Consider the following 27,746-nt stretch of genomic DNA (forward strand, 5'->3'; position numbering starts at 1 on the left):
ACTATATAGACAAAAATATCAAGGGGACTTAACATACATTTTGTTTCTGTTCACTGATCCCTCACAGTTGTATGGCATTCAACCATTATAAAGCCCCTCAACATACATCAACTCATTCAATCCTTAGAACAACATCATGAAGTAGGAAGCGAAGTCTCAGACCTAAAGATTACATAGTTCCAAAGACCAAGTAACAAGAATGGACTTATTCTGAGAAGCTGGACCTCCTCTGACATTTACTGCAGACTCGACTTTTAAGAAAAATCATAGGAATTTTGAGACTTTTATTTTGTTATTATTTTTAATATTTTTTAGAGACTTTTACTTTTGTTTTTCTGACAGCAAATAGACATGAAATCAACAACTTGGTTATTTGTTCTATTTTGCTCATGTCATAGATTCAACATATCAGAGTTGAAATCTTTCATCCATTCCTTTAAAAAGGGTCTGGCAGCTTTTGTTTGAATGCTCAGTTCTAAGAATAGGAGCATCTTATTTTGTGGAGGTAAAATGTCCATCTGGAAACTTGTCTCCATGGTCTCAGTTCTTTCCTCCATCAGCACAGACACTCACTTCTTCCTCCGCTCCTTGTATGAGATGGCGTCCAGGCTCCTTGCTGTTTCGTGAGTGGATAAAAGCTGGGCTTGGTATGTGACCTCAGTCACTCATTATGTGCCAACAGTGAGTAATTATGAGGATTAAAAGTAACAACCCACGTGACACACTTAGCTCAGGATTCAATAAACTCTTTTTAAAATATTATTTTAATTATTAAAATATATTTTTATTATCACTATTAATCTTGGTCACCCTCTGAACATATTCTAGTTTGTCAATGTGCCTCTTAAAATTCACCCCCCAAATTCAGACAAAATATTTCAGATGTAAGCCATATGTTTAGTAATTAATGAATTTGATTAATGTTCCTCTAAAACTTGGCAGATGAGAACATCTCTTTCTGTATGATAAAAAAAATCATATGCATAAATATCATGACTAGATTCAGACATGTAAATAGAGAAGTAATTGATCTACCTCACTGTATAAGTTTAGGTATATCATATGGTGGTTTGATTTATATATACTGTGAATTGATTGCCACAACAGGATCAGCTGACATCCATCTTTTCATATAGATACAATAAAAAGTTAAAAAAAAAAAAAGGAAAAAAGGAAAAGAAATTCTCCTTATGGCGAGAACTCTTAGGATTTCCTCTCAAGATTTTCATATATTGTACAGCAGTATTACATTGTAAGTATATTCCTAGTGCTTAGTTATCACTGGAACTTTGTACTTTTTGATCACCTTCTTCTGATTCCTTTTTCTTTTTTTTTTTTTTTAAAGATTTTATTTATTTATTTGACAGAGAGAGATCACAAGTAGGCAGAGAGGCAGGCAGAGAGAGAGAGGAGGAAGCAGGCTCCCTGCTGAGCAGAGAGCCCGATGCGGGACTCCATCCCAGGACCCCGAGATTATGACCTGAGCCGAAGGCAGCGGCTTAACCCACTGAGCCACCCAGGCGCCCTGGTCTCTTTTTCTATGGGCTTTTATTCTTTTTTTTTTTTTTAAGATTTTATTTATTTATTTGAGAGAATGAGCAAGCATGAGCGGGGGAAGGGGGAAGGGGCAGAGGAAGGGGGAGAAGCAGACTCCCCTGAGCAGGGAGCCTGATGCAGGGCTTGATCCCAGGACTCTGGGACCATGACCTGATCAGAAGGCAGACACTTAACTGACTGAGCCACCTAGGTGCTCCTATGTGTTTTTGTTCCTGTTCTTCTTTTGTTTTGTTTTAGATTTCACATGTGAGATCATACAGTATTCCTTTTTCATCTTATTTCACTTAACATAATGCCTTCAAGATCCAACCATGTTGTCACAATGATAGGTTTTCCTCATTTTTATGGCCAAATAATAACCCATTAGATATACAAACACCACAACTTCTTTATCCCTTCTTCCCTTGATAGGCACTTAGATTGTTTCCATGTTTTGGTTACTGTAAATAACGCTGTTATGAATATGGGGATACAGGTCTCTTTTCAAGTTAGTGCTTTTATTTCCTTTGGATATGTTCTCAGAAATAGAATTGGTGGATTATATGATATTTTTGTTTTTAACCTTTTGAGGAACTTCTATACTGTTTTACTTTTTTAAAAAAAATTTATTTTATTTATTTGAGAAAGAGAGAGAGAGAGCACAAGCAGGGGGAGAGGCAGGCAGAGGGATAGGGAGAAGCAGACTCCCCACTGAGCAGGGAGCCCAATGTGGGACTCGATCCCAGGACCCTGAGTTTATGACCCTTGCCAAAGGCAGACATTTAACCACTGAGGTGCCCAGTCACCCCCTCCCTACTATTTTCCACAGTAGCTGTACCAATTTGCAATCCCACCAAAGTGCACAAGGTTTCCCTTTTCTCCACATCCATGCCAGCATTTGTTACCTTTTGTCTTTTGATATTAGCCATTCTAACAGGGATAGGGGGATATCTCAGATACCCATCAACCTTTTATATTCCTTTGGAGAAATGTCTATTCAGGTCTTTTCCCATTTTTAAATTGGGTTATTTGTGTGTTTTTCTTTAAAGAGATAGGATAGAATTTTTTACTGTTTTTATTTTAATTCTACTGTATATTAATACAGTGTTATATTAGCCTCAGATGTACAATACAGTGATTCAACGATTCCATACATCACCAGTAGTCATCAGAACAAGTCCCCTCCTTAATCCCCATCACCTTTTTCACAACCCCTTTCCCCCACCTCCCCTCTGTTAACCATCAGTTTGTTCTCTATAGTTAAGAGTCTATTTCTCCATTTATCGATTTCTCTTTCTCTTTTGTCTTTGTTCATTTGTTTCTGAAATTCCACATGCGACTGGAATCATGCTATTTGTTTTTCTCTGACTGACTTATTTTGCTTAGCATTATACTCTCTAGCTCCATCTATGTCATTGCAAATGGCAAGATTTCATTCTTTTTTATGGCTGAAAAACATTCATATATATATATATGTATATACATATACATATATACCTATACATATATATATAGTGTGTGTGTGTATATATACACACACCACATCTTCTTTATCCATTTATCTATCAGCGGACCTTTGGGATACTACCTGTGTTTTTTTTTCTATTGAGTTGTATTAGTTCTTTATATATTTTGGATATTGACCTCTTATCAGATATATGGCTTGCAAATATTTTTCCCAGTTCTGCAGCTTGTCTTTCCACCTTGCTGGTGGTATCTTTTGCTTTGCAGAAGATTTCAGCTTGTTGTTGTCCCAATTGTTCATTTTTTATTTTGCTTCTTATGCTTTCAGTGTCATATCCAAAAAATCATTACCAAAGCCTATGTCAAGGAGCTTTATCCCTATGTTTTCTTATAGGACTTTCATGGTTTCAGGTCTTATAGTTAAGTCTTTAAACTATTTTGAGTTAGTTTTTTTTTTGGGTGGTGTGAGATATGGGTCCAGCTTCTTTTACGTGTAACTATTGAATTATCCCAGCACCACTTACTGAAGAGACTATCTTTCCTCCACTGAGTATTCTTGGCTTCTCTATCATATATTAGTTGATTATTTTTGCTTCAGTTATTTCTGGTCTCTTGATTCTGTTTCATGGGTCTATTTGTCTGTTTTTAATGTCAGTACCATACTGTTTTAATGACTACAGCTTTATAGTATAGCTTGAAACCAGGAAATGCGATACCTCTTGGTTTACTCTTCTTTCTCAAGATTTCTTTGTCTCTTCAAGTTCTTCTGTGGTTCCATATACATTTTAAGAGTGTTTTTTTTTTCCTACTTCTATAAAAACTGACCTTGAAATTTTTATAGAGATTGTACTGAATCTATATATAGCTTTGGGTAGTATTGATATTTTAACAATATTAATTCTTCTAATCTATGAACATAGAATACCTTTCCCTTTACTTTTGTCTTCTTCAATTTATTTCATCAATGTCTTCTAGTTTTCAGATTAGAGATCTTCACCTCCTTATTCCTAAGTATTTTACTGTTTTGGTGCTGTTATAAATGGGATCAATTTCCTTCCAGATGAATTTCCAGAAATTTCATTGTTAGTGTATGGAAACACTACTGATTTTTGTGTGGTAATTCTTTTATCTGACAATTTTACTGAATTCATTGATTAGATCTAATTTTCTTTTGGGTTGAGTCTTTTGAGCAAGTTATTTAAAGGAATTGTTTCCTAAGGTGATATAAGACTATGTGGTTTGACCGACACTTAAAATGCTGTAAGAATTCTTACACTAAATGTAAGTAAAAGACTTGCTCACACCAACCAAGCCTGTTCTGTCACTTTAGCTGAGGATGTTCCCCAGCAACAAAATTGAGTGTCGGGACACAGAAGGGAGTACACTGGAAGATGGGAGTTGTAATCTCATTATCAATAGCTAACATATTATGACCATGGTGGCCTACTGTTTTAATATTGCAGCACGCTAGGCTGTTTTTCACATACACTGTCTTCAGCCTGGAATTACCTATTGGAAAAATTCATAGGTCCTGCTATTGTTATGATACTGTGTTACAGACTAAAAGCTTTTCTTTACTCAGGTAGGAGCTAATACAAATAAACAAAAGTCAATAGCTCCCCCATTTCCTACTCCCTTTCTTCCATTAACTTAGAATAGGAAATCAATACCTTCTTGTATCTTTATAGAGTCTCATGAACGTACATGGATGCAAGGAGAGATTACATAGTTAAGTGATTAGATGCTTACAGAAAAACAGAAAGGTAGATAGAGGGGAGAATGTAGGAAAGAGAGGTAGATAAATGATAGATAAAGAGATAGGCAGATAGATAGGTAGATAGATATGATACAATATGATATGACAGAATGAGAAGTGGAGGATACTATTATAGAAAACAATTCTGGCCGGGTGTCAGGATACTTGAATCCCAGTCTAGACTCTGCCATTAACCTGCTTGTGATTTCACTTAATCCTTTAACCTCCCTTCATTGTTGCAGCAACTTAGAGGTGTTGCCAACCAGCATGTTAGGCCATACTGGTAGGTCCTGAACCCTTAACAGACAGCTCTGAAAATCCACCATTGTCGCCCTATTTGCCACCATTCCTCCCGGTCAATAGTTGGCCAGGATTCTTAGTAGAAGGCACACTTATTACCTATACCTCCCAAACATACTCTCAGAGATGTCCATTTCCAGAAATGAGAGGTGGTTTGGGGTATCTGAGACCAAATGATGTCTAGGTTCTAAATTCTATGATTCACCATACATAAACATAGCCTCTTAAAATTTGCCATTCAGAATATATTTCCTGTGAATAAAATCCTTTCTGTGAACACTAATTTTTCTAAAGTCTGAGGAGAAGGCCTGTTTTTGAAGCTCCCTGGTTTTCTTGGGCCTAGACCAGTCAAAAGTGCTCAAATCTTGGGCAAAATCATGACATGTGGAAATGTACATACAGCTTGCTTCAGCTTTCCCTTTTTATGCTGTATTTCCCTCAGTGACAAGGGCTTTTGAAGGGACCTAATAACTTCCTGCTCTTTTAACTCCCAACTCACTATAGAATAAGAGAAGTTCTGATAATTAGTAAGTACACATTATAAACTCCTACATCATTATGGTGTGAAGAAGCTTACGGATTTTGCTGGAGTGTCTGTTGTCAACTCAGTTTCACCACCATGTCTACCAGCCAAGAACTACATCTCTCCCAACCCCTTGCCCGTATGGTCCTGGCCAGAGACAGCATCTCTTTCATGAAGACACACTCTTATGAGGATTGACAGGATAAAGAGGAGAGGCCATAAATCTTAGGAGGCAGTTCAGTTAGATGAATGAGTAGATATGAGGTTCTAAAGAATTTCCACGTGAGATTCTAAAGAATTACCTCCATCAGTGCTACAGACGGAGAGAGAGGGCTGGAAATTTCCAGAGGTCCTTACAATTTATACTCTACTGAATCACCTGTGTTAGTATAGCACCCTGAGATCATTGCCACTGGCTTCCCGATCTTGGTTCTCCTAACTCTTCCAGTGATTGGTTATGCCTCTAATTCCCTGCACTGAAATTCTTCATAACTGAAATACACAGTGACTTCTGCTTTCCTTGACCACAACTGGACTCCATTGGCATTACCTGATTCAACTATTTATGGGTACGTGAGTCCACTTTGGGACATATCTGCTGAGTTGGCGTTCAATGTATTCTTAACACTTAAAGCAATATGGAAATTGCTTGCTTTGGAAACAGCCCATTGCATGGGACACCTGGGTGGCTCAGTCCCTTAGGCATCGGCCTTTGGCTCAGGTCATGATCCCAGGATCCCAGGACTGAGTTCTGCATCGGGCTCCTTGTTCAGTGGGGAGGCTGTTTCTTCCTCTGCCTGCCACACCCCTGCTTGTGCTCTCTCTCTCTCTCTCTCTCTGACAAATAAATAAATAAAATCTTAAAAAAATAAAAAAAGCCCATTTCGTTAAAGAATTGCCCCAATTGTTAGAAAGCATACCATAGTGTAAAAGAGAATGAGCATAGATTTTATTTTAATCGCAAAAGCCTGGCTTTGAAACCTGTTCGCCACTTAGAAACATTGGGTGGGGGCACCTGGGTGGCTCAGTCATTAAGCGTCTGCCTTCAGCTCAGGTCATGATCCCAGGGTCCTGGGTAAAGCCCTGCATCCGGCTCCCTGCTCAGTGGGAAGCCTGCTTCTCCCTCTTCCACTTCCCCTGCTTGTGTTCCCTCTCTCAATATCTCTCTCTCTGTCAAATAAATAAAGTCTTAGAAAGAAAGAAAGAAAGAAAGAAACAAACAAACAAACACTGGGCAAGTTGCAACACTTTTCAGCCTCAGTTTTCTTTTCTGTAAAGTGAAGGCAATAATTGTACCTACTTTTCAGGGTTGTTATAAGGACTAAATGAGATCAAGTTTAGAAGCCATCTTTTCCTTACACTAAACCAAACTGGCATTCACATAACTTTCACACTTTGGGCCTAATTCTGTTATCTGGAGTCATGCAGGCAGGGCCCCAGCTGGCCCACAGACCACCTTTGTCAGAGCAAAAGGCTGACTCAGCCTGGCATCGGGGCATATGGCTTAGTGAGCAAAGAAAGAACTGGATTTCACCCCCCACTGCCCCTTAGCTGAGCACCATTGAGCACCCTCGAGCCTGAACAACTAACTACTGGGTCACTGCAGACAGATTAAATATAATCTCTCATGAAAATCCTTCATCTATTTTAAGACATCTCTCAATTCCTCAAATCACCTTTCCTCTTCTGTCTAAACCAAATATTACCAATTAGATGAGGGAGAACTGCCCCCATACTGAACAGTGCACTCTTCATTAATGAATGACTCAGCCAGAGGATGGATATACTGGAAGACTAATTACATCATCTAAGAGTCGTTCCCACTAAAGTGTCACCTTAATCGCACAATTGCATTTTTAAATGTTACTGTAGAGGTTTATCCTCTTGTTGAAGACCGTTGAACATTGGGGACAATGTGGGGACAGATGTGTGGGTGTCTCCTGCTGAGTATGAGGAAGGGGAAGGTGTGTGGAATCCTCACTTGGCCTGCCCAACTAAACCTAAGGGGCTCTGGTTTCATCCTTTAGGTCAACCAGCCAGGAGAGGGTGGGACCAGGGGGTGATACCTACTTTCCCTCCAGGTGGCTGACCCACTTCAACTTTTGTTGGACCCCAGGTAAGAGAACAAATGGAAGCCTACAGATCATAAGTCTAAATATTAAGAAGCTCTAAATAAAGTTTAAAACTGCTAAACAAAATGTTCTATCTTACCTTGACAAATACATATTCATAAAGACAAAATTGAAAAAATATGTGTAAAACTATTTTTTAAATAACTGACAGCAAAGTATCAAACATGACTGAATTAATTATTATTGTGCATCTCTGGATGTTCTGTTGATGAGCTGGTGATACTTGGATGAGTAATAAAGACATCCATAATTCATTATCATATATTTGTTACATAAAATTAATTTGTCATCTTCATTTTAGCAAAATTACTAATTATATTGGTATAACAGAGATTTCCACGTGTTCTATTGACAGCAATGACAAATTAACAAGTATTTTCTCAGTCACCACAGTTCATATATGTAATATGTATATTTTATTTCATTTTGGTTTGGAGAAACTTCACTCTGCTAAGGCAGGAGCAATGGGAATTGTCAATAAAAGTCTTAAACCAACTCTTGAATTAGAAAATGAACTTTACATATGAATTTTACATATGCTTAAAAAACTGTAATGCAGTCACATGTAACAAAGTAGCACTTTTACAGAAAATATTATAAACTATTTTAATATCAAATGCACTATTTCATTTTTAACCTGAATATGATATAGGAATATCTTTTTTTTTAAACAGGAATATATTTTTTAAAAGGACTTTTTTTCTTTTCAAAATTAATTATTTTTATTAACATATAGTGTATTATTTGCCCCAGGGGTACAGGTCTGTGAATTGTCAGGCTTATACATGTCATAGCACTCACCATATCATAATCTTTTAGAGGAATATCTAGATATATACAGTATTATATTTTTATTTTACATTTTCTAATTGGGTTATTATAAAGGAAACAAAAATTAGTAGGGCATTACTTAACTTATTCAAATCTCTCTTCAGTTAAGACTATACTTTCATGTACGATGGCCAGAAATATGGTCTCCATTAAAATTAGAAATTATTGAAAATTACTTACACATGAATGATCTGTTTTTTTAATCAAGACTTTTATGTTATTTAAATAAAGCTTAATTTTAATTTTAGAAAAAATTATCTTATTAAGCATTTTCATCAGGGCAAAACTATTTGCAATTTTAGGGTTCAGAGGCCATCAAGTTACAAATGTAAAGAATAGGTAGCATGTGCCCTAAAGGTGACATCTAGACTAACAAATGCAATTTTAGGAGTGATATCAATTGTAAAATGTTCCTTTCCTACTCTACCCAACTGTAGTGAATGTTGCACCAGTTCCTGAAGACCTGGACCCAAGCTGGAACAGAGAAGCAAGAAGATGGATGCTTGGTGCTAGTGGGAAATGATACTTTATTATGCAAAAATCTATAACATTCACACTGTATGAGAGGAAGAATTTGACAAGTTCATTTGTCTTTTCTCTTACCTAAAGCGCTTCTGCCCATCAGATTCTCCCTGCACTCTGAGGCACCGTCTGACTCCTGCATAGAAGGTGGTATTGTCCACAGACCCTTGTGGCTTCAGACGCTGTTTAAGGGATAAAGGGCAAGAGATGAAGAGATACATTCTCCTGGGTCTTGAACTGTGTTAGTCACCACAGTGGGTCACCTTGCATCAATGCTAATCACCAATCCTGCGTGACAGAGGTGACTGTGTGCTCTTTAACATACACGTTTGTGTCTGTGTGTGTGATCTGCGGAGCCCCAAAAGATAATACTGCTAGGAAGCTTCCCTGCTCTCTGTGGAGGTCTGACTGACTCTAGCACAGGGAGGCTTTCTGATATACCTTAACCCAGGTCACATGCCCCTGGGCCTTTTTTGCCTGAAGGTTTAGTCTCTTCACTCACCTTCTGCTCAAAGTCTTCTACACACTTCTTTTTGTTTGGAGTGTCTTTGAAGCTACTGATCAAGAATAAACTGTTTTTGAAATAGTATATCCCCCTTTTTGATATCCTAGAATGAACCCCTCTGGTTACAAAGTTTCTTGCAAAAATTTGCCTCTCAATTAAGGGAGGTTCTACTGTAATTTATAAACTATACCCTGGACACATACCTTTTCTAGAGAAGGGAACTACCTTTAGGATAAACATCTCCTTTCTGCTTTTTACAGTCCAAGAATTAAAGAAATTTTCAATAAACAGGAGTTCTTGTTTCTTGGTTTTGTTTTTGCTTTTTTTTTTTTTAAGAATTTACTGTTTTGATTTACTATCTTGTATGCCAGGAATCTACTGATCTCAATGAAGCTTTTTATACTATGTTACAGTTTAATAAGATCACATGTACTCAGTAATCAAAATAATTTGAGGAAAGTGCTTAAAACAGTGCTTAGCATGAAGTAAGTACTTAATACATGTAAGCTTTTTTAAAAAATTTCATTTTTTATTAACATATAATGTATTATTACCCCAGGGGTACAGGTCTGTGAATCCCCAGGTTTACACACTTCACAGCACTCACCATAGCACATACCCTCCCCAATGTCCATAACCCCACCGCCCTCTCCCGACCCCCCTCACCCCAGCAACCCTGTTTGTTTTGTGGGATTAAGAGTCTCTTATGGTTTGTCTCCCTCCCAATCCCATCTTGTTTCATTTTTTCCTTCCACATGTCAGCTTTTTAAAATTAAGATTGCTATGATTATAAATTTAAATACGGCTTCCCATTCTCCTCCACACAAATTCTCTCCTGTGATCGTGCTGATCGCATCGTGAGGTATGCAGGGCAATGATCTCCCTTCTATAGATGGTACAAGTGAGAGCCAGACAAGCTGAAGCTAATGGAAAATCCCATACTTGTGCATGGTAGGCTACAGCCCAAGTTCTTGAATTCTTACTGGTCAAACAGAAGAAAGCGCATCTTTTGCCCAAAGCAGTTAAATCTGCACCCCCCCCCCTTTTTTGGTGTTTTCACCAAAGTAAGTGCCACAATAGTCCCCAGATAGCAAAACACCTTGAGCCTAACACACACCTAACACGGTCAACAGCTTCAAGATTCTGAGTATGGATTTCAGTAGGATGAAGTTGAGTTTATAGGACGTGAGATTCCAAGTTTCCTCCTTAAGGGAAGTGTAGGTCAGATCCGTGCCTGCCTTTTACGGGTAATGCCAATAGGTCACTGATTCAAGCAGAATGTAACTGGCAGACGGAGCGCCCATAGAAGTTCCCCAAATCAAAGTTAGCACATGGCTGAGAGCTGCTGGAGACGTGGCTTTACTTCTCTGGTGCCCCTAAAGATATACTTTCCCACTGCCCTCTCCACAAATGTTCTCTTTGTTTCCATGAAAGTTCTCATTAGGAGGACTGAAAGGCCTTTCTTCTGGTGCTAGTCATTCCTCATGGACTCTGCCCCCCTCCCAACTTCATTCCATGTACTTCTATTGCATGTATGGTCCCTACTACAACATTTAGCTTTGCAGTGTCTATCTCAGACAACAAGTGAAGCTTCTCTCCATAATTAGATTTTAAGCAACTTAAGGGAAAAAGCTATATGTACACTTTTATGCCCCTCATAGTACCCAGCACAATGCTGAACGTGGGTAGGGGTTCAATCACATTGGTCAATTCTCAAACTTTTTGCACTCTTAAAAAATCATTGAGAATCTAAAGATATGTTGTTTATGGGATTTTAGTGTCCAATACTTACCATATCAAAAATTAAAACTGAGAAAATTCTAAAATATCATGGCAAAACCAGACAATAGAAGTGTGATTTTTTTGTTATGCTTCTGTATAAATGCATGGAAAATTTAGGATTTCAAAATAACAATTGATTGGAAAATACTGAGGTTACAGAGACTATACCAGGTATATAATTGAAGATAACTACTTAAAGCACAGAAGTACAGAGAACAATTGAATTAATCCCAGAAAATGCATTTTTAAAAAGATTTTATTTGACAGAGAGAGACACAGCAAGAGAGGAAACACAAGGAAGGGGTGTGGGAGAGGGAGAAGCAAGCTTCCTGCCTATCAGGGAGCCCAGTTTGGGGCTCTATGCCAGGATCCTGAGATCACAACCTGAGCTGAAGGCAGATGCTTAATGACTGAGCCTCCCAGGTGACCCTGCATGTGTTTATATACTAAATTTATTTAACTACCTTAGAACATTCTAGAAAACACAAGTTTACATGAGCATACATTCCATAAATTGTCAAAAGAATGATATTACTCCATATTGTGCAGTCTTTGGAAAACTCCACTGTACACACATGAGAGAATGAGTGAAACAGGCCAAAATCATTTCAGTAGTACTGTAAAGGAAAAAAGAGAGAGAGAGAGAGTTCTGGCTTCGGGGATCCCCTAAAAGAGTCTTGGGAACCCCTAAGTGTTCCAAGACCAGACTTTAGAAACCAGTGGATTAAATTATAGTCTTGGTTAGTTAGACCACTTAAAGATGCTCATCATAACAAAATTACTACTAGAAAATTATAGGACATTGGAATCTACATTCTAGTGATTGACATTTGTAGTTGTTACATACTGCTGTAATGAATTAACTGTCTACTTGTATTAGTTATTTAAGTATCCCTAAATTTAATAGTTTACATCTATAAACATGTATTATTCGCAGTTTCTGTGGATCCACAGGCATAGTTTAGGTAGGTGCCGGAGACTCACGGTATCTAATGAGGACCAGGTCTGTGGTCTCATATGGAGGATCACTTGGCAGAGAATCTGCTTCCATGCCTGCTTATATGGTTGTCAGCAGGATTTGGTTTCTCAAGACTATTGAACAGAAGCTTTGGTTTCTCACAGTTGCCTGGAGGTCCTTGACATGTGGACCTTTCTGAGGGCAGCTCAGTCTGGCAGCTGGCTTTGCACAGAGCAGGTGAGTGACAGTAAGACAGGGGTCCCAAGATGAGAGCCTAGTCTGATGACAGATGTTATTTCTTAGAAGTGAGTCAACAAACCCAGCCCACACTAGAGGCGAAGGGACTTCCAAAGACATGATTACCAAGAAGCTGAAGTCACTGAGTCCCATCTTAGAGGCTACCTCTAATAGCATTTTTTTTTAAAGATTTTATTTATTTATTTGACATAGAGAGAGAGATCACAGGCATGCAGAGAGAGAGAGGGGGAAGCAGCTTCCCTGCTGAGAAAGAGCCCGCTGTGGGGCTCGATCCCAGGACCCTGACATCATGACCAGAGCCACAGGCAGAGGCTTACCCCACTGAGCCACCCAGGGGCCCCTAATAGCATTTTCTTTATTGGAAAGGGAAAGGTATGATTCAAAGAATAAATGATAAGCAAGTAAGCAGTTCCTCACATTGCTGTTAGCTTCTGCCCAGCTTCCTCTTGTCATCACACCAGTCCTTTCTTGCGTGGCTTGTACTACTACAACCTGTGAAGTCACTTTATATCCGTGAGAAGAGCCTTGGAGAGAAGAGACTAGCTTTAGTTTCTCTTATTTAGGTTTCATTAGGTTGTCTATTATAATGAACATTTCTCATGCTGGGCTCTGCCAGACTTCTAGCTGTCCTTCAAAATCCATCTTTTCCATATTTCTGGGTACATGCCCACCTAACAAGCAATTACATTTCTCAGCCTCCTCGGCAGCTAGAAGTGACTACGATCCTGAAGTTTAGGATAATGGGATGTGAGAGAAAGAGATGTGTGCAACTTCTGTGTCATCTCCAACTTAGGAAGGGCTCCCCATGCTGGATTTTGGCTCATCACTGTCCCTCTCAGCTGGAAATGATGACAACTGGAGCAGCCTTGGAAGCCATATGTTGGGATGGCAGATCCACCCCGGCTTCATGGAGCAGACCTGCCCGTCCAGCCTGAATCAGCCCAGCTGTTCTTTGAGAAAGAAACTTGTATTTTATTTAAGTCACTATTTAGGGGGCTTCTTTGTTATTCCCCAGCTGTTATTCCCCAGCTTAGACAAATGAGACTAGAGGCCAAGACAGAACTGTTTCACTCTTAGTTTAAAACACCATTTTAGTCTATAGTGGAGGATATTGTGTAAGTGTGGGGACAGAGGATATATGAAAAATCTTTGCACTTTCCACTCAATTTTGCTATGCACCTAAAGCTGCATTAACATCTATCAATTTAAAGCAAAACACTGTTATACTCTCAGTAACAAAAAATATTTTACACAGTCATTCATTTATACCATTCAATAAATATATGATCACCTACTATGTACCAGATACACTGAGAATATTGTAGTGAAAACCACAGTCACATTCTTTACTTTTGTAGAATTTTCTGGCTAGGGAAATCAAAGTTAAATAAGCAATTATTTATGCATTAATTAATTACAATTGTGATTAATGCCAAGAAGGAAAGTACGAGTGCCTTGTGAGTATATAACAAGAAGGCCTAAGTCTATGAAACTCTAATGGAGATCATGTATATTTTAAAATAAATAAATGTTTAATGAAAATAATTTCACATTGTAACACATTTTTATTTGTTGAAAGAATGCCCAAGGCAGTAAAAAAAAAAAGTTGGCAAGTGACCTTAGCTTTCATTTCCTCATCTGTAAAGTTCAAAGATCTAGATAATTTGCATATGGTATTTAGCTTTTCGCTTTCTTACATCTCTATCCCCATGCCAGATCTTTACCTGCCTAGTAAGACCTAATTTAAAAAAATTTTTTTTCAAATTTAAATTTAAATTCGATTAATTCACATACTGTATTATTAGTTCCAGAGGTAGAGTTCAGTGATTCATCAGTCTTATGTAAGACCCAGGGCTCACTATGCCATGTGCCCTCTTTAATGTCCTTCACCCAGTAACCCCATCCTCCCACACCCTCTCCCCAGTAAGACTTAATCTTTTTAAACAGCTACAACAATGTCAGATTTAGATAAAAGACATTCTTTGTTCCCAAGAATAATCTGAATATATATGGAAAGGGTCATGTTCATCCATGTTTCAATGAGATAAAATGTACCTAACGGAGAAATCAGGCGAAGATCAGAGAGAAATGAGTTCAAGATCAACTTGGCATTTCACTTTTTGTGTTGATCTGGTAAAACAAAACAAAACAACAACAACAACAAATGGAGAGGGGCACCTGAGTGGCTCAGTTGGTTAAAGCATCTACCTTGGGCTCAGATCATGATTAAGATGGAGCTCCTTGTCGGGCTCCCCACTCAGCGGAGACCCTGCTTCTCCTTCTCCTTCTGCCTGATGCTCTGCCTACTTGTTCTCTCTCTTTATCTCTCTGTCAAATAAACAAATAAAATATTAAAAAAAAGAAAAAGAAAGAAAGAAACGACAAAATGGAGATGATGAGACTCTCTTTCCAAAACAAAAACTAAATGTTAAAAAAAAAAGGGGAGGGGGGCAAGATATCTCCTCTGCTGACACTCTGCTAACATACTGATGACTCAAGTTTATTTCTGAAGTGCTTTGAGCTCTTTGGAGGTGAGATAGGCCCCAAGTAATACATCTGGGGTAAGGCCTCCTGAAGACGAGCACTTGGTCTCTGCTAGTTATGACATCAGTTGTCCTTTTGCTCTTCTGTAATTCCTTCCCTGTGCTGATATTATGGGAAAAGGATGGCAAGCTAAAACAGAGATAAGCTCAAACTTTGGGCCTATGAGAAGTCAGAGAGGCAGTACATAGTCAGTAATCACATAGGCACTACACCTAACCTACTAGCTCTGGCACTTACTGGCTGTGTGACTTTGGGTAAGTTACTTAACTTCTCTGTTCTTCTGTTGCCTCATCTGTAAAATGTAGGTAATGGCAATGACCCCATACATTGTTGTGAGAATTAACTGAGTTTTAATTCTATGTAGAGTTCTTATAACCAGGGTCTGGCATGTGACAAGTGATTATTAGTTATTATAATTAAACCCACTTGGATAAGAGCTTTCCTTTACAGTAGTTAGAGAATTTTAAGTTGGGTTAAGCCCTCAACAAAGAGGAGGGATGCAAGTAGAGGCAAAAAAACACAAAAAACAAAAAACAAAAACAAAAACAAAAAAACACCCCGCAAAGAAGAGTTCTTTGAATAATCGGCTGTATTGTTCTCAGAGAAAACTCTGTTTTGTACAAGACCCCAAAGCTCTACCTAGCCTTGCCTTGTCCTGGTTAGAAAAATGAAAGAAAAAGCCACTCCTGTTCCTTGCTCTTTTTTTGGTAGAGAGGAATTTTGGACCCTCGGAGTATGGCCATGATCCAATGAAGTTTTCCCACCAAAGCCTTCACTATACTTGAAGATACATACTTCCTCATCCATTTTTTCCCTCCATCACTGGAAAGAATTTAAAATCTTATCAAAATCACCAGCCTTTCCCAGCAAGTCACACATCCCCAAAGCCAAGTTCAATCACACCTCTCAGTGAAAGGAACCTACACTCCAGAAAGAGAGGGTCGGCAGCTCCTCAGCACAGCGTAAATTAATATCACAGCTGCCACTTTTCGTAAGAAAATCAAAACCAGCTTTTCAGTTTGTAAACATAAACTTCACAGACCACTGTAGGAAAGAGTGTTCCTAAGTATTCTGAATTTGCAACACCCAGAAAAACCTTCAGAGTGTTATTTACAGTATTTGCTTCATAGGGAGGAGAATTAACATTTCAGCGACTCAGGGAACCAATGCACAGATAGGAAAGCAAGCAAGCAAATTATTGAATGATTACTTTTTAAAAATATGTCACTGTGCAGAAAAGTGTTTGGAGATACACGGAAAGCCTGTGTCACTGTCTGACACTTCTTCATTATCACTTCAATAGCCATGCATCCAGGGGGTAGGAGCACAAACCCTTAGTATTTCTGACTTCCATGAAACACTTCATATAAAAATAATGACTTTCATGCTTGGAGCCCCACCCCAACATATTAGAAAATATCATGTTCTTACCTTAAAGCAGTGCTTTTTGTATCTCAAAATATTTGAGGCGCTGTTTATTGCATTTTGTGCTTAAATGCATTTAATTTGCAATTTACTGTTCTTGATGAAGTATTATCAATAATGTATTTTCCCCATATTCTACCTTTTTAAAAAACCACAATGGAATAAAGTAAAAACATATCAACGGAAAGATTGTCTTCACTTGGCAATGCCGAGTGAATTTGAACTTTCCCTTTCCACAATGCAGTCATTGCTGTAGAACTCCGAGGGCAGATTACTGCTTTTCTAGTACTTGAGTGTATCAGGACATGGATTTGCCAACAACAGCTGCAGCAAATTCCCCTGACTGAGAAGAATTACAAGTATTATCACCTAGATCGTTAAACTGGGTTCATAGATTGCAGAATGTCTTCAATCAATTCATCTTAGATAACTTGAAGCCAGCTGGACCCCCTCAGTGAGAACTTGACTTAATTGGCCAATAAGTGGCTGAAAAAGGTGCATGCTATTTGATAAAATTACAGACTGAGCAGGTGATTACAGTTTGGAGAAGCACCGAGTGTAGACTGCAGGTCAGCCCTTTTGGGGAGGTCTGAGTTAATGTCCACTATTAAGTGCTGCTGTGAAAAATGGTGGCTTGCTTGGAGCTCAGATGGAAAAGAAGATCCAGGTCAGGCTTCAGCTGATGGAGTGGGTGAGAGGCACACATTTATCATCTCTTTGGCCTCATTTCTGCCTTGGTAATAGTCCCACACTAACCACTCCAGCAGTTGCCTGATTTTCTGTTTCCCTTTCATTTTATTGGCATAACTAAAAATATTGCCCTAGCCAACAAATCCATCTGGAAGGAAAAAGCCACTTTTTCCTCAATAACATCCCAAGAGTCTTTTCCACTGAAAGGTTAAGGAATCAAGAAGTTGAAGAACATACCATTTATACATACATATCAATAGTTATCCTCTCCCTCTAGTGAGGGGGTTGAACTATGATTGTTTGTACGTTAGATTTCTACATTTGTATCAGCACAGTTTAAGAATATGGGCAGGGGCGCCTGGGTGGCTCAGTGGGTTAAGCCACTGCCTTTGGCTCAGGTCATGATCTCAGGGTCCTGGGATCGAGTTCCACATCGGGCTCTCTGCTCAGCAGGGTGCCTGCTTCCCTTCCTCTCTCTCTGTGATCTCTTCCCTTCCTCTCTCCTACTGTGATCTTTCTCTGTCAAATAAATAAATAAAATCTTAAAAAAAAAAAGAATATGGGCAAATCAAAATTGAAATATGTTACCAGACTGTTGGAAGAAACTATTAAATAGAAACAAGTCTTTCTTCGTGTTGAAACAAAGGTTTCTTAATATAGTGCTTCCATGGCATTTTTTTCCCCTGCCACTAAATGTTTTAGCCAGTTTGCAAAAAAAAAAAAAAAAAAAGAAAACTTTTGACAGATTTAGTTCAAGATTTCAGGTTAACAGACCTGCAACAACACATTGTCACTTGAATTATTGGTGTTAGACAATAATATGGCTTTATTCGGGGGGAAGTCCCAAGATGAACGTTCCAGTGCACAATGTATTCATTTACTCCGATTCAGAAATATACCTGTTTCATGAACTTTTACTAAACAAAGTAATTTTACTACATACTAATCATCATCAGGGCTTTTAGTAAGTAGAGAGATGGAAAATAATTCAAACGAAGGCCATAGTTTGAACTACAGCCTAAGCAATCAGACACATCTGAAACTTCCTGGTGTTCTTAAGAAAAATGAGTTCACCAGCTTGCGAATGCCAACTGCATCACTAGTATCCCTTCAACTCCATTTTTAAACTTACTTTGTTAGTCTGATCGATGATTCTGAACTTTACTTTGCTCATTAGTGTGCCGTTTGGACAGACATAACTGGAGTACAGTGAAAGAAATCTACATGGCACTTGAATGGCCATGTTCACTCCTTTATGGTGGCATGGATCTTCTTTCCACGCGGAAAATGTAATCCGACCTTGGAGTCTCAGCATCTGCTTATCCCTCTACCTGGAATACTCTTCCTCTAGCCTTCAGGCCTGTGCTCATAGACCTTCCCAGCCACTCTACCTAAAATCACCATCTACCATCCTATCCTGTTCCTTGCCCTGCTTAATCTCTTCCAATACTATAGATTTATGTGCTTATTTTATACCTCCACCAGTAGAATATAAGTTCTATAAAGATCGGGGCATGGTTTGTCTGGGCCTAGCATATATTATATGCTCACTAAACAGGGATGAATGGGTCTCTTGTCCAGGAGCCACTAAGAATATAATTTATAGGTTGTCATAAGACAAGCCACCAAGCATTCACCGGCAGCACTCCCTAGTAGAATTTGTCAGATAACCAGAGTAGTTCAATAGCAGATCCAAGTTCATAACATACAGCTCACCAAACTTCTCAGCACCCGCATGTCTCCCAGAGCCCTGCCACAGCCCAGTTTATTTTTCCCTGAAGCCTTTCACCTCTGCTCATACCTTTAATCTCTCCCACACTTTCCCACTCCTCAACTCTCTCCTCTGGCCACGGTCTCTCATTTTTTTTTTTTTTTAAGATTTTGTTTATTTATTTGACAGACAGAGATCACAAGTAGACAGAGAAGCAGGCAGAGAGAAAGGGGGAAGCAGGCTCCCTGCTGAGCAGAGAGTCCCATGCAGGGCTCCATCCCAGGACCTTGAGACCATGACCTGAGCCAAAGGCAGAGGCTTTACCCCACTGAACCACCCAGACACCCCACACAGTCTCTCATTTTGACTTTCATCCAGTTCTCTCATTTTCCTTAATATTTCATGTTTCCAGCTGGTTTGTAAGCTCACTGAAGGCAAGAAATGGGCTTTAGATAATGTTCCTCAATCCTCACTGCTTCAATCCCATAGAAAATATATGATAAGTTTATATAAAATTGGAAATATTTTCAAATAGAAGCTATTTGTTTGCATAACAAAAGTAGGTAACATTTACCTAGAGGCCCAACTCAGCCAGGCAATGTGAATTCCATTTGTGGAATGGAACTATGTCATTTATTCTTCCCACCTACCACAGAGGTAGTTTCTATTGGTAGCTGCACCTTACGAGTGAGGAATACAGGACCTAGGAGTGCTTGGATGTGCCAGAAAGACTAGGGTTCACCTGGCTTTAAATCCAGGTCATTCTGTTCCAGAGCCTGAGCCCTTAAGGGCATTGCTCTGTGGCACCTGTACCTTGCAGTCTTTTGACTTCTCTGCAAATCTCTCTTTGCTTAGGCCTCAAATCTTCCAAGGACAAACTGAAAGTCAAGCCTACTCTGCAAGTCTTAAACTGTTTGTCTTGTTTTTATCTCATCTTTGTTTTAAATTATTTGTCTCATTTTTTATCATAGCCATCAACCAGGTCTGACTAATGAGAAAGCAAATTGTTTTCAACGCAGCAGCTTATAAATCAACACCTTATGATACCTCAAATCTGCACTGATTTTCTGAATCACCTCCATGCCACCAGTCTCCTGCTTCTAAAATATTTTTTAAGACTGATCTTGGGGAAAAAAAAGTAAAGTGGGGGTTGGAGGATCAATTTCACAAGCTTTTTGATGACCATGTTGTTTGAGGACTACATCAGCTATTTGAAATGGAAATCAATTTCTGGGTGAGAGAGAGACGTGGCGGCTATAATTTCCTCCCCTGTCATTTATTCTTAGAGTGTTTCAGTGAAGAGTTAAATCAGGGGGCACTGGATGGGTGCACACATTTGTCTCTTACCCCGAGATATTTCAGGTGAAAGGGCAACACTGAATTAAGCATTTAGTGTATTCAAAACCTGTGACCCGGAGCTGGTGCCTGAAAGCATCATTGATAATAGGGTTGGAAGCACATTATACTTTCCTGGTACTTATCTCATCTTGCCTCGGACAATCTTCTCCAGGAGTCATAATTATCCCACTAGGAAAACTGTCCCATTGTCTGCTAGTCTTTGCTGGCAGGAAGTTTTTCTTGCTCTCTCCGACTGTATCCTTTCTCAGCAGGGCCCATTATTTCTCATTTAATTAGTAGCACTTGATATAAATAGCCCTTTCTCTTCATTTATGTTGTTTTCGTGTAAATAATTACACAGCACTATGTTCCCTCTCCCTATAGGCACTAGTTTTGCGGGCTGAGACACAGGATTGCAAACCACAGGCTTCAGGATATCTTTTAAGCATGACTTCACCTTTTTCAGATGAACAAGGTAAGCACAAACACATTTGTACTGATGGTGGACCTTCAGGAACATGGGAAATTAGACCCTTTCCTCTAGGAAGGGATACAGATGGTAACTGGCTGGCAGGCCCAACTACCCAAAGATACAGCTATGGCTGTGTCTAATGGAATGTCTGCTGGGGCCCAGGCACTAAGTGCTAAGGGTACAGTAGTGGACAAGCCAGCTGCAGGCCTTCCCCTCACGGGGCCTACATTCTAGACTGTTGAGGTGAATGGATCTGAGACAATGAAACAGTAGGGGGAGACAGTGCTGTCAAACATTTATGTGCATACAGATTTACAGGGGCTTTGTTAAAAGACGGATTCTAGGGGTGCTTGGGGGGCTTGTTTGATTAGTGTCTGACTTTTGATTTTGGTTCGCATCATGCTCTTGGGGTCCTGGGATCAAGCCCCATATTGGGCTCTGCTCTCAGCATTCAGTCTGCTTGAGATTCCCTCTCCCTCTTTCTCTGCCCCTCCCCCAATTTGTGCTCTCTCTCTCTCTAAAATAAATAAATAAAATCTTAAAAAAAAAAAAAAAAGATTCTGATTCAGTACATCTGGGTGGGGCCTGAGAGCCTGCATCTCTAACAAACTCCCAGGTGACGCTGACATTGCTAACCCAAAAACAAGATTTTGAGTAGCAAAAAGTCTAGTCTCATCTCTACTATCAAGAGAACTTTTGGCACTTGGACAACTTCCCTAAAAAAGTCTTATCTTCTAGCAAATGGTGCTCTAAGATCAATTCCACTAAGTTGTTGTGAAGTGAAATAAGTGTAAGAGCATTTGGAAAAATTTTAGGTGCTTTATAAATGAATAGTATCATAAGGAAATAATATTCTTGTACTCAATGCCTTTTTGAACGTGAGATTAACCAAAAGCTGATGTGACATTGTTTTGAATAGTGATTACTTCCATGTCTCTTAAACTGGGCTTCCAAAGCCCATATCTTTAATTTTAAGACCAAAGGAGTTGAGCTTCCAAGTTAAGATGCCATCAGTAAAGAAAGGCTTCCGTTTTTTAAGGCACCAGGACATCCTGACTTCCCTGTGAGATGTTAGTAGCACCAGGTACCACCATAAAACAGTCTTTGGATGGGACTTGAGTTTTTTGATATTTTTCCTAAAAAAGAATAGGACATCTAATTGGCTGGGAAATATTGAAATTGGGGGTTCTTTTAAGTAACTTTTCGAGCCATGGGTGTCATTAAAGGCAAGGGTTTGGCTTTGTAACTTATTAGCTATGTAACTTAGGGAAGTTTACATAAGTTACATAAACTCACTAATCCTAAGTTTCCTCGACTGTAAAATGGGCATAATAATGGTATCTAATTAAGGATGCTATGAGAGGGGGCACCTGGGTGGTTCAGTGGGTTAAGCCTCTGCCTTCTGCTCAGGTCATGATCCCAGAGTCCTGAGATTGATCCCAGGGTCCTGAGATCGAGCTCTGCATCAGGCTCTCTGCTCAGCGGGGAGCCTGCTTCCCCCACCTCTCTGACTGCCTCTCTGCCTGCTTATGATCTCTATCTGTCAAATAAATAAATAAATAATCTTAAAAAAATAAATGCTATGAGAATAAAATAAGTTAATGTATTGATGTCTTCAGGTCCTTAGCAAGCCAGTATCATTGTCTATTTCTCCTTACCAATATTTGGAAGAAATAAATGTGGCCTTGGTCTAAGTCGCCTGGGATCTTACACACGTTCTGGTTCTTCCTTTGGTCAAGAGCTTTGTGCTGGGTCCATGTCACTGTCTTCTGTGGGCTCCCATTCACACTGTGGGCTGAGCTCCAGGAGAGCCAGGGCTATTTTAAACCTCAGTCTTAGAGAAACTGGTCTGGTTGATAGTGAAGATTACTTTCAACATTCAGAATCATAGTCTCCATACACCTGAAATTAATGTAATACTGTGTGTTAACGATACTGGAATTTAAAATATTAATTAATTGATTAATTAATTTAATCAGTATTTTGACCTCGCCAAAAAACCACACAAAATCATACTCTCCATACAAAAAAAAAAAAAAAAAAAATGGTACAAAGAGGAAAAAGGGCAAAAGTGGTCTACTGCATCCACTGGGCTTTACTACATACTGGGGACTGGGGTAACACCATATGAACATTACCTGTGCCATTAGCTCCACTTTCCAAATGAGGAACTGATGTTCAATGTTGTTAAGTAACTTGTTCAAAAACCACAGCCACTATGTGAACTCAGCCATCTAACTCGGCGGTCTGTGGTTTAAAAACATTTTCATACACCTTAGCTCATATGATGCCTGCTCAGGTAGGACAGTGAATCCTCACCCTGCTCCTGGCACCATTCGTGGGGGCCAAGCTTTACACCCAAAGTACCTAAAAGGATACTGAGGTCAAAGAGGCCCAGGAGGATCTTCTTCTTCAGGGTCCACCAGCCAGCATGGAGGTGAGTCATTTGATCACCTAGCTTACTTGTTATAGGTCGGATTCCCAGGAAATAGACTCTGAGATGTGTGCATAAGAGGTGGATGGTGCGTGGGGGTGGGGAGGAGTGCTCTCCAGAACAACATCTGTGAGAAAGAGTATTGGGATTAAGGACAAAGGCCTCAGCCAATCCCCCAGGGTGCTCTGATGTCAGGACTGCCTTCTGAATTATCCACCTTGAAAGAAGACCCTTAAATTCTCCTACTGACCTGTCACTGGATGCAGGATGCCTGGGGGTGGGGGTAGGGACATGACCTTGATGACCTGGGGAGAGTGACTCAGCTGAGCCCTCAGCCATCAAGAGCTGGAAGAATGGGTGTGTGGGGCTAAGGGGTGGGGAAGCAGTCTGGGAAGTGCTTGTTTCTTGGCCCCTCCTCCTTCCTGGCCTTCTCTCCCACACCAAGAGGTTAATGCTAGAGGTTTGAAATAGGTGGGTAATCTCCTGGGATGTGGCAAGCTGCATTCACGCCTTTTCCTGCCTGGTAAGTTATGGGATGGAGATGGGAGCAGGGAAAATGGTACCCAGAATGCCCACATGGTTGCAGCGGCACACAAACTCATCTAATCCCAAAGCACCACACATTGAACATTTTATCTGCATCCCTGGGATTTTCAGTTAAAAAAAAAAATTTCCTGTATGTGAGAAATTAAAAATAAAAAAGGAACCAGAAAACAGTCTAAAAGCACATTACCAGGAAATTGTTTCTACTGTGTTTATGACTGTTCTTAATGTTTTATGAATATGCTAAAAAAAAAATGCTCGGGCATATTTCCTTGGGCACTCTAGTTAATTACTTATTCCAAGTGCTTCTACTCCATTCCTTGCAAAATGTGTTGTGCATTAATTCTGATTATGTACAAAAACCCACCTGCAAGGAAAAACTCTGAATCAGTAATGCTGATAAAATGAGCAGCCCTCCTGGGGCTCCACTGAGAAAGAGGATACTGGACAGAATTAGAATCTTGTAGCTAAGGCTATTCATAATGTCATTAACATAAAGGCAATTAAATGAGTTTTTAACCTACAACCCTTTATTGTTATTAATGAACATTAGAAAAACACAGGAGATAAAATTGGTAATTATCTCTGTACCAAGCTATGCAATAATGTGTTTAAATATAAAAACAAAACAAATGATTATTGTTAGTATTTTCAGTAGCAGAAACCCCAGGAGCAGCTCCGTCATATTTAATCACATGGGCCCACACCAAGAGGGTTAATTAAAAGAGGGTTTTACCTTCTATGTGCCTGGTTATTCAGTTTAATATGGAATCAACAAATGTAAATGTAAATTTGCAAAATATCCTGAACAGTTGTTTCTGCCTGCGGGTTAACCACCTTTACAGAAACACTGACTGATTCCTTTTCCTTCAGGACAATGGTCTATGGCTCCATAATCAAGGTTTTTCTTTTCGAAAAAATTACCACATGATGCTTTCAAAGTCCACTCCGGGAACAAGTGTATAAATCCAGGCTCATCACCTAAGCTTACTGTTCAGTAAAAATTATTTAAACATTTGAAAAAGATACATAGATTTAAAAAGTAATGGTAAATGAGATTTTCATCACTCGGCTATATTCAAAGAGCCTCCAGTTTGATTTTTTTTTTTTCTTTCTTTATGCAAGCTGTTTAACAGCCTATAAATTAGCCATTCTAGACAGGACGTGTTTATGAGGACATAGTAGTTAATGTATGATACAATACCCTGCATCTAATAATAGCTTCCCATTCATTAGTTTAGTTTATACATCCTACAATTCAAAAATGTTAGTTGTTCCAACCTGGTTTTGTTTCCAGAGCCCATTTTTAAGATGATGTATGCTTCTTTCTAATCTACCATTATAATGGATTTGGGGGCAAAGAATACTGTACAGCGGTGACCCTTGGAAACAGCTTTTGAACAACTGCCCGATGACCAAGCTGGAGCTTTCTGTGCTCGCCTGGTGTTTCTCATACAACCAATTCTACAAGAGAAATCACTTTTGCATTTTTTTTTAAAAGGCATTTTATAAAATAAAATAACCATAGCAACAACCGCTTACATGTGTATATTACTTTACAGTTTACAAAACACTTTTGATAACTTCGGGAGATACTGAGATCAAAATTACAACAGTCTACATTTACTTTCATAGACTTAGTCTGTCTTACATATTTTATTATATACATAGAGTTTCTCTATCTACGAGCAAACCCTTTGGGGGTACAGGAAATTTAGCCACACACCAGGATCAGAATTCAGATAAGGGAAATAAGAAGGAGCAAGCTTTTTTCTTAAATGTTGATTATGCCGCCCAAAGCTGCTGGGGCTTAGACTTTAAGGCCAAGAACGAATCTCACAAGATCAGCTACCCAATACAAAGCAGACAGAATCAGGTTATCCAGGAACAGCATCGAAGCGTTGTAAGGCAAACCCCTGGATTCTTATCCAGGCTGCTTTTTGGAAGGAAGGAGGCTCTTGACAGACACAGTGGCAGACATTCCTGTCATTGGCCCCTCCCTTCTGCCCCAGCACTGTCGATGTTATAGGCAGAGCAAGGCTAGGACCCAGCCCCCTGGGACCAAGCACCGCTCAGTGACAAGTCTCACACACAGGCCCACTGCCAGTGTCAGGTGAATCCATGGCTCAATGCTAGTCACCTTTTAAGTACCAGATAATCATTCTCATAAAAGGCTCTTTGTCTCCGATCTCATTTGGCCACTGTGCTGGGCTGGGATCAAGTCACGGCACATGGCACCTCGTGCTTCTCTAAGGATCCAGGAAACTCAAGCTTGTAAGGCCCAGACAGTCGGTCTATATTATACTTCTAGATTTTAGAGCAAGTAGTGACTTTACCCTATAAACTGAGAAATGTTTCTTCTCACACACAGAACTATGGGATGGCGGGGGCGGTGGGGGGGGGGGCGGGAGGAGGGAGAGTAGGAGGGGAGAAGTATTCATTGAAACCATTTGCATTTTCAAGTTCCATTATTCCCGATCCCTCCGAACATGCTGCCCGGCTGGTGCCTCTGCCATGTGGCAGACGCAAGCTCAAGGTCAACCTCCGGCTGTTAGCCAAACAATTGGGAACCACAGCACTCTAAACTTCCCCCTTTCTTGTCACCTTCCCTGGCTATTAACCACCCCGAGGGCACCCTCAGGGGCCGCAAATTTTCTCCTGGCGCCTCCCCTGACTTGTGAAAGTTCTAGGGGCCTGTGAGGTGAATGATGAGCAAACACAGGGCCATATGCAGGGCCTTTGATGATCTGACATCAGACAGCCGAGAGAGCAGGGATGGTGGCTGGGCGGCTGCTGTATGGTTGACCCTTTGATTTGACTCATTCTGGCTGCCCTGCGTGGCTGCTGCCAGTGGGCCAGCCGGAGAGAAGGTGGCCAAGCAGCAGAACAATAGCGCAGCCTTTCACAGCTGGAAAATCATTTTTTAAAGACCTCCAGGAGACACCATTTGGTCCTGGCAGCTGACATTTGATCTGGGGAGTGCGGAGCAGATGATGCCGAAGGAGGCCTCTCCCAACCCAACCCACTCCACTCCCACTGTGGAACTGCTCTTTCCTTCACCTTCCTGCCCACACCCAGGGGGAAAAAGCCTGGGGAAGTCTTTGTGCTAAATCTTCTGTATGCAAAGAGAGTGTCACCTGGGCTCCTCCAGCCCCGGCTCATTTTTCACTAAGCTCTCAGAGGGATAGATGATAAATACTATTTATAACACAGATTCCTGCAGGAAAGAATGGTGTCAACTTCACATTCCAGACACTCAGGGAAAAAGGAAAATTCTTTGCAAACGGTCCCATTTGGACAATTTTGATGGGCCACTTATCTATGCCCAGGAGAGTGATGCACAGTCACTTAAAGTGGCAGTCACTTTTTAAAAAAAATACTAATTGCATACAATTTGTCTGGAGTCTGTGCAGTTCGGTCTAAGTTTAAATGATTATGATTAAGAGTGACGAGTGCTATGCTTAGAGTGACCATGTGTTTTATCCCCCAAACTATGACAATTTTGAGACTGAAGGGGGTGTTAATAATTAACTCCCCAAATAGATGTAAACTGGGACTGTTTTAGGTAAACTGGGATTGCTGAGCCTTTCTATTGTTTTCACCTTATCCTCACCAATATCCTTCTCAGAGAAGAGACTATAAAAGTCATGGAGGTCAAATCTGCTTTCTAAGATGTCAGGGTTGGGGCAGCTGGGTGGCTCAGCTGGTTACACAGCTGACTCTTGATTTTGGCTCTGGTCATGAACTCAGGGTTGTGAGATCGAACCCCTTGTCAGGCTGTGTGCTGGGCGTGAAGCCTGCTTAAGATTCTCTCCCTCTCCTCCTGCCCTTCTTCCGCTCTAAAACTAATAATAAAAAATAAAACAAAATGTCATGATATTAGTTTGATCTGCTCTCTCTCTCTCTCTCTTTTTTTTTTTTAAGATTTCATTTATTTCTTTATTTAAGAGAGAAAGAGAGACAGAGAGAACAAGTAGGGGAGACGGGAGCAGCAGAGGGAGAGGGAAAAGCATATTCCTCAC

The 27,746-nt window shown here is 39.9% G+C and overlaps 1 long non-coding RNA gene across 1 annotated transcript in view; it reads right to left on the reverse strand.

The window, feature by feature from the left end:
• Window positions 1-318: 318 nt before the first annotated feature.
• Window positions 319-27,746, reverse strand: part of LOC131809902 (uncharacterized) — a 47,164-nt gene continuing 19,736 nt past the window's right edge. The window contains exons 4-7 of the long non-coding RNA XR_009345328.1: window positions 22,406-22,649; window positions 12,985-13,091; window positions 9,146-9,246; window positions 319-616 (exon numbers count right to left, since the gene is read on the reverse strand). This is a non-coding gene — a long non-coding RNA (uncharacterized LOC131809902). The remainder of the gene's footprint in view (window positions 617-9,145; window positions 9,247-12,984; window positions 13,092-22,405; window positions 22,650-27,746) is intronic.

Source organism: Mustela lutreola, chromosome 10 (assembly GCF_030435805.1).
Source record: "Mustela lutreola isolate mMusLut2 chromosome 10, mMusLut2.pri, whole genome shotgun sequence".
In the NCBI taxonomy this organism is placed as follows: domain Eukaryota; kingdom Metazoa; phylum Chordata; class Mammalia; order Carnivora; family Mustelidae; genus Mustela; species Mustela lutreola.